Here is a 7,411-nt window from a genome sequence, read left to right as displayed (position 1 = left end):
GCAAACTTCAATTGTCCGATGAATGAATCAACTTTCATTTGAATTAATCTTGAAGTAAAGGGTGCCTGAAGAAGCAAAACAACTTGGCTGTTTGTGCTGCAGTGAGCTCGCTGCAACCTGGAGTTACTCTTTCCCACAGATCCCCCACCCTGCCAGTGCTCAGGCAGGGATTCCACCTCTGGATTGGTGCAGTGGTCCCAGCCCTAACCTGGACTGCCCAGGGTGGGAGTGAGGAGCACAGATGGGCCCTGCTGGGCAACAGAGGAAGGACCTGGAGATGACTGTGTGCCTCTGGATGCATGTTGAGGGAGGTGAGGAGGCAGCCTCTGTCCCTGTCCCTGCACAGTTGTCTTGCCCAGACACTGCTGAGTAAAGTGGGCAGGACACCCTCCCTAGGGGGTGGCTTAATTACAGCCAGACAAAGCCTTGGTGATCACAGCCTCCAGTAAAGCCTCTGACATCTCTGGTTGCTCATCCCAGTGGAATGGGACCGTACAGGGCACTGTCTTCACAGCTCTCTTGTGCTGGCTGAAATTGTGTTGGGGGGGACAAGAAAATAGCCCAGTGTCCCAGCATGAATCAGCCATCCATTTACATACAGCTCCTGCTTCTCCAGTGGTGCCAGGCAGTCCTGCACGGTGATGGGCACAGATAAATAACTGACTCTCCTCTTGTGACAGGAGGGTTTATGCCAGGCAGTTGTGGCTGGCTACTGTTGGTGACAGGAGAACATGATTGGGACTGAAGAGCTCCCCTACTCTCTGGGCATTCAGGGCTGAAGATCTGATTGCTAGGTCATGACTGTTGAAATGTTTTGGGTTGGAGGTTCAGCCTATATCCCTAGGAGTTGAGGAGATGAGCCTAGAAACAAGAATTTTCTGATTTGGTGTCTTTTCAGATTGGGTTTTGCAATTCTGTCGTGTTTTAAAGGACTTTTGCTAGGCCGTTATACAATTTGCTACTGGCTTCCTTTTCCATCTGTTCAAAGCTCAACTTCATGGTGGCACACAGTTATGCTGTGGTTGTGCTGGCCAACTACCAGTGGCTTTGAACGTGGTGGCCATTCCTCACTTCAGTCAAAAGCTCAAAGAACAGTAAAGCTTTTAAAGGTTCCTAAGGGATCTCTGAAACCACAAAGCCAGTGGATAGAGACCTTGCTGTACACTGGCCAAGAAACAGGATGCAGCAGGCTCAAGCCATATAGTAGCCATGAGGAAAAAACAACAAACACAAACATGCAGAAACTAATTATCCAAATACTAAATGCATGAGGGACCTGGTTTCCTTAGGTCTGCCGTTGATGGAGCTCTTTGCATGGCAGAGGAAATGAAGTTGCTTGCAAAGTAGAAACTAAATGAGTGGAAAAAATATCTGGATTGCCTGGAACTATTTGTCAGTAGTGTAAGGCAGACAAAGTTTAAACATTAATTTCTGTCTATCTCTTCTGGGCTTTTTTTCACTTGCCCGGTGCTAATTCAGTGTAGCAGTCTGGAGGGTGGGATGGCACACGCAGTGCTGAGGGCAAGAGGTGCTTTTGGGTGAGGATACAGCGTGGATCATCCACCTTTGTGGGATACCCTGCCAGGCCAGGGCCGCTGGTGCCAGGTAGGCCAAGTGCCACCGAGCTGCTGGAGGGGGTGTGTGCTCTGCCTCAGGCAAGATGCTGCTCACAGCAGGAGGGTTTGGCCTTGGCAGCCAGGGCTGCTGCCTCGGTGAGATCCCCTGGTGCAGCCAGGCCCCTTCTGTACGGTGGTGTCTGGACAGATGAGAAGGCGATGACTGAGCCTGTGCTATAACCCCTGCCCTGGGTTTCTCCAAGCCCCTCACTTATGAGTCACTGTTTGTTTATTTACTGAGCACACGCAAACCATATCAATAGAGTGAGGCTGTTACAGACACTGCTGTTTGGACATCAGGCTGTTTGCAGAGCAGAGGCAGAGTAGTTGCACAACCTCTGTAAGTGGTCGCCCATTCCTAAGAAAACCAGTCAGATAACTCAGTTTGTCCACCTGACCAATTGCTTTAGCCCAATGACCTGACTCTCTGCTTGCTTTTACTGTGTAAGGGGTTTGATTTTCCTGCTGCAAATGTGTGAGCTTTGTATCATCTTTCCACCTCCCCTACTGCATAAAAACATTAAGTCAAAAGCTGTAAGAGCATCACATCCTTATGGCTGCATTTCACTTGGGAAGGGGCTGTATAAAAGGTATGAGTAACTTAAAACAATTTAATGTGGTTACTTGTGATTTTAATTTTTAATGCTAGAGCTTCCTCTCCACAGTCTAAGCCCTAAGCCCCATTAGGAGTGCTGGTATTACCAGCAGAGCAGTGACCAAGGCTCAGCTTTGGGTGCAGTGTTTAGTGCTGAACTACACTGCACACGGATATTCACCTATGTAAGAGCTTATGGTGGGGTTGGCACCAGGAACCTTTATAAATATGACATCTGGAGGTAAGATGCAGGTGTGTCTTTATAGCAGCAAGGAATTGTTCCTGTAACCATGCAAGAAATATATATATATATACAGCAGTTAGAGTAAAATGAGGCTTTGCTGTTTGGTTGAAGTTGTAGGATCATGGCAACCCACTTCAGATGTTGAAGACAATCTGCTTTAGCACAGTCCTCAGCTTAGATAACAGGCCACAGGTAGGTGCTAGTTGTTGAGCTAGCTTAAGAGAGCTGGGAATCTCTGTTTATAATTAATGTAAATAAGTCATGATGGAAAATTGTCATCCTCCTCTTCTTTGAGTCGTTTTTATCCATGACACCAATGATTGCAACATCAGTGTGAGTAATCCCATGCATGGGATTTATCCAAGACTCTGTTTCATCCAAGGTTTGACTGTTTGTTTGCAGTGTTGTAATACTTTACAAACAAGGAGCAGAGCAGCCCTGTGCGGAGGTGTCTGCTCCCTTTGGGGATGGTGGCCTGTCTTCTTCTCATGCTCACAAGAGACAGGAGGAGGAACTAAACACATGACACACTTTAAGAAACGAGCCTGTAAAATCCCACACCACCAGGCAAGGCTTTGTTTTGCACAAACATTGAGCCCTGAATACTTCAGTCTTGGCTGACTACGTGTGACAAGCGAGTCAGACCAAATGTCCATCCAGCTAGCAGCAGACGCTAAGGGAAGAGGCTGGTTTGCACTGTGCTCTTGGCAATGCCCTGAGCCAGAGGATACAGCCCAGGAGTAAGAAAAAATAATAGTGTTAAGTGTTAAAAGAATAAAAGTGCTGGTGAACCCATTCTGCCTTGATCTAACCCTTTTATGAACTTGACTAGTTTAGATCTGGAACCTGGCAATGAGTTACACAGCTCTGTGTCATTTGGAAATTAACTTCCTTCTAAGAAAATAGATTTTGTGTTCAATGTCAGCTGCTCTCTCCTGCCCTCTAGAACAGCATATCACCCTGCCATAAAACTTGCTGGTCTTTACTCTCAGGGTTTGAAAGGCATACGGTTTCGCTTTGGCCAAGTATCCTATAATGTCAACAGCTTGCATTTCTGACATCTTTTGCCACGGTGTGAAGTGTTTATGGCAACTATGCTGTGCTAGAGGGTTTTTTCCCTGAAGGTCAGGGTAGCTGCAGATGAAATAGCCTGTCCCTCCCTATGCCAGCCCTGTGCTGTACCTCTGCAGTTTCTAATAAATGTTTGCTGATTAGAATAATTACCCTTGGAGTAAATTGAGAGAACTAAATGCTGCCAACCCTAATTGTTCAAAAAGTTACTTACCAAGTCAGGTCCTACCCCTCTGCCTTATAATTAGGAGCCCTTTTGGTGGACCTAGGTTTGCAAGGAGGACCATTTTGCATAACTAGGAAAACAAAACTGTATACTCTAGGCATGAAGTTTTCCTGCCCCCTGAAATCAGACACTGTCTCTCTTCAGGTGAATACAAAATACTGAAAGATGCGTAATGAAAAATAACAGGAGTTGGAAGCAACTGGCCTCAGCTCTAATTATAACAGTGTTCAGCCACTGCCTGCACTTGGCAGAGGTACTGGCTTCTGTGAACAACTCACCCAGCTTGAACCATGCTTGGCCATTCTCCAGGTTTAGTGTGGCATTTTTCTGGGCAGGCAGCACCTTTATCATGCTGGTTCTCCAGGGAAGTCCCTCACACAGAACAAATTTCAGTGGATCACTTCCTCATTCTGCTCTTCTGCTTCTACTTTCTCAGGCTAAAAGCTGGGCAGTAGCCATATGGCCCCTGAACTGGCATAAGCACGAATGCAGCTGTGGCAGAGGCTGTGGAGCCTCCTCACATCAGTGGAAGGTCTGGTCCTTCTGTGCAGTGGTGGTTATTCAAGGAACCAGGCAACCCCTGAGGAGCAGCTGACTGTGGTATTCCCCGTGTTCTCCTCCTGGCTGCTTGGAGCACCCTGAAGCCCAGCAGGTATTTTCCACTCAGCTGTGGTAGCAGGCTGTGTAGATAAATAGCTACATATTCAGCAGGCTGAGCAGAAGGGCCTGTGTGTGTCTCCATTTAGACTGGTCTGGACTTTGTCATGTTTTGCCTCCCCTTTCCAGATGTTTCCTTCTGCACTTCAATAAGGCAGGGTACGGCATCACTTTTGGTTTTGTCTTTGGAAGAGTAAACAAAACAGAAGGCCAAAAGCTAGCTACTCAAAACACATTCCTCTGCTGTGACTGGGGAAAAATCTTGACTTCAGATACAGTCATCCACTGTTTGCATTGCTCATTCTCCTGGCAGGGGTTATGGCTTTGTCTGCCTCACTTGGTTGAAGCCTAACCTTTCTGATGTTTCCATTTTTGAAATGCCTGATGTGCTGTTTGTTCTTCCCATGGATCCTGGGTTTCAGCTGCTTCCCACATCTCTGGGAGATGATAAAAAGAGATCTCATACAATGGGTCAAGGTACAGTTCTAGACAGGAATGTGCTTGATCTTGACAGGGCTTGGTTTATCTGTCAGGCTCATTGCAGGCCTGGCATTGAGCTGAAAGGCAGAGGCAGAGGAATGTGTCTGCTCTCCAAGAGGGAGTAAACCTGACCAAGAAATGCAGGGCTGGGTGACTTGCAGTGGGACATAAATTCTTCTGAGAAGCCCTAAGGTGCTGCAGGAGACTGGCTTCTCCTACATCTCAGGATGACTCCAAGCAGCACATCTGAAACTCATTGAAGCTGTAGCACTTCCCTTTTTTTTTTAACTTGTCCATCTTCCTGTGACAACCAGCTGCTTTCTTCCTCTTTCTGTTTTCACAGGAGAAAACAGAACAAGTTGTTTCCTGAAGGTGGAGTTGGGAGAGATGGCTGTGATCACTGGGTCCTGCCCCTTCATTCCAAAGGGTTTGTCCTGCTGCCAACAACTACGTGTTGCTGTTCCTTGGTTTCTGTGAGTGCTTGCTGAGCTTCGCCCTTGGAGCAAGCCTGATTTGCTGAGGATATTCAGGAGATAAAGTGATATCCAGAAGCTGAATATAGGCACTTTTTAAGGGTCGGGACATGTTAGGAACTAGCCTGTTGAATCTGTGTTTGGAGTGAAGAATTCACATCCATTTGCAGAAGACTGAAGCTAGTCAGTGAGATACCCTCTGCTCCTCCCATTCCCCAGCACTTAATACAGTATTAAAGTCTGTTGCAGCAGTTTGAAGGACACACTTTCCTCTGTGCCATAGTTTATATCTAATACAGTAATGTTTATGCTCTTCCCTTGTGCTGGTGGTGAATCTCCCTGTATGACAAACTCTTCATTCTTTGGCATGACCATGGCAAGCCTGCTTTTAGCACTGTTTCCAAACTTAGCCAGTGCTTAGAACAGATTGTTAGAGAGCAGCAAGCTGGCACTGCTAACAAGGTGAGCTCAGGGGTTGTTCTGGGCTCTCAGCTGTCTGCTGGGTCTCTGTCACATCAGAAATAGCCTTCCCTGTTACAGAGATCCCAAAATGCTGCAGCCAACCTGCCTCACACTGGGCTGTAAGAGAGAGACAAGCAGGAGCTCAGACACTGGGTACCAAGTCGAGTCATTTCCACTGATTCTGCTGGCATGAAGAGGGTTTACTCCACACAAAGACTTGTTGCAATGTGTTTCAACAAGGGAAACGCTTTTTCCTTGCTTGGCAGAAATATTTGTAGCCACACCGAAAGGCTAGTTTGTTACCAGGGAGCTTGTAAGATGTTTGTCCACTTAATCACAAAAACAGCAGAGACTGTAAGGGTGTTTCTGCAGGTGCCAGAGGGGCCAGCTGGAAGGGAAAAGCAACAAGAATTCCTCCCCGTGCTGCTCCCATCTGCCAAGTCATGAGTGCCACCCTGCAATGTCATCACTGTGGGACATGGGCACCACGGTGGTGTTTGAGAATGTCCTGTGGGAACCCACAGTCAGCACCAGTTGGTACTGGTTGGCCTTTGGTTGGTATCTGGCAGGACAGAGCCTGGCTGGCCAGAGCAATGGCTGCAGAAGAAAGGTTGAGCCCAAATGAGAGAGGATGGTTTTAAAGGGAGGCATCAACAGCTAAAATCTCCTCCTCTTCCTCAGACAAGCCGGGGGAGTCCTCAGGTTCAGCTTCTCCGGCCTCTGCTGAGTGGGATAGTCAAGCAGCTGTGGATGTTGCTGTAGGAGCAATGACAGCACTGACTGAAAGAGACATTCCTCCTTCTTCCAAGGGGAGCAGTGGCTAAACTGAAGACCTCTCCCTTCTCAAGCAGCTCTGGGAAATTTCTCACAGTGATGAGTTTCGTTCCCTTTAGTGGGTTGGTGATGGATTCTTTGTTGCCATCAATAAAGAAATGTTCAAGGAGGAGGTGCTGGTGAGAAGAGGACTTGGCAGGGCTTTTGAAATGGAGAGCATGAGCAGTTTTCCTCGTCAGCTCGACCTGTATGGGCTGTGCGAACTGCCGTGTCCAGTTTGTCTAACTCCAGGGATGAATTTCCAGCAGAAGAAGTAGCTTCTTCAGCTCCTACAAAGGTACATCAGTTCATTTGCACATGAACTGCTGGGAGAGACTGATGTTCATACCAAATAAGCTCAGACATAAATGTCCTCACTTTCAGTGCTTCTATGGGGATTTCTCAGGTGAAAACCCCAGGGCTGGTTATCACTTAACAGAGCCGTATTGTAACATTTGGGACAGCCTAAACTTGAGGTTTCATATGCCCCTAAAAGTCCTTTTCAATACCCAAGTTTGGCTTTTGTCTAAAACTAACAGTCTTTGTTCTCATGTATTTGTGTTTTTCAGGCTTGAGCTAACTCTCCTCCTTTGCACTTTTTAGCTTCTATGAATCTGTTACAGCCCCAACTTTAAGATGGAGCATCCCCAGGTGCTGGAAAGGTACAAGCCAAGAGTGGGCCACAAAAGGAGAGCCCCAGCTGCATCATGTCTGGATGAGGAGCTGGAGGAAAGCTGCCAAGATCTTCATCCTGCACAGGGAACTGCTGCTGGC

General features: G+C 47.3%; 1 long non-coding RNA gene across 1 annotated transcript; it reads left to right on the top strand.

Annotated features, from left to right (window-relative positions):
* The first annotated feature begins 758 nt into the window (after positions 1-758).
* On the top strand, positions 759-7,405 carry LOC113975978. Its single transcript, XR_003536972.1, has 3 exons — positions 759-4,404; positions 5,233-6,935; positions 7,241-7,405. It is a non-coding gene; the product is annotated as an uncharacterized LOC113975978 (long non-coding RNA).
* The last annotated feature ends 6 nt before the right edge of the window (positions 7,406-7,411 follow it).

The sequence above is a fragment of the Neopelma chrysocephalum genome, unplaced genomic scaffold, assembly GCF_003984885.1.
Source record: "Neopelma chrysocephalum unplaced genomic scaffold, ASM398488v2 Primary Assembly neopelma1_147, whole genome shotgun sequence".
NCBI lineage: Eukaryota > Metazoa > Chordata > Aves > Passeriformes > Pipridae > Neopelma > Neopelma chrysocephalum.
The sequence above is the reverse complement of the archived record's forward strand: the minus strand, read 5'-3'. Positions and strand labels throughout refer to the sequence as shown.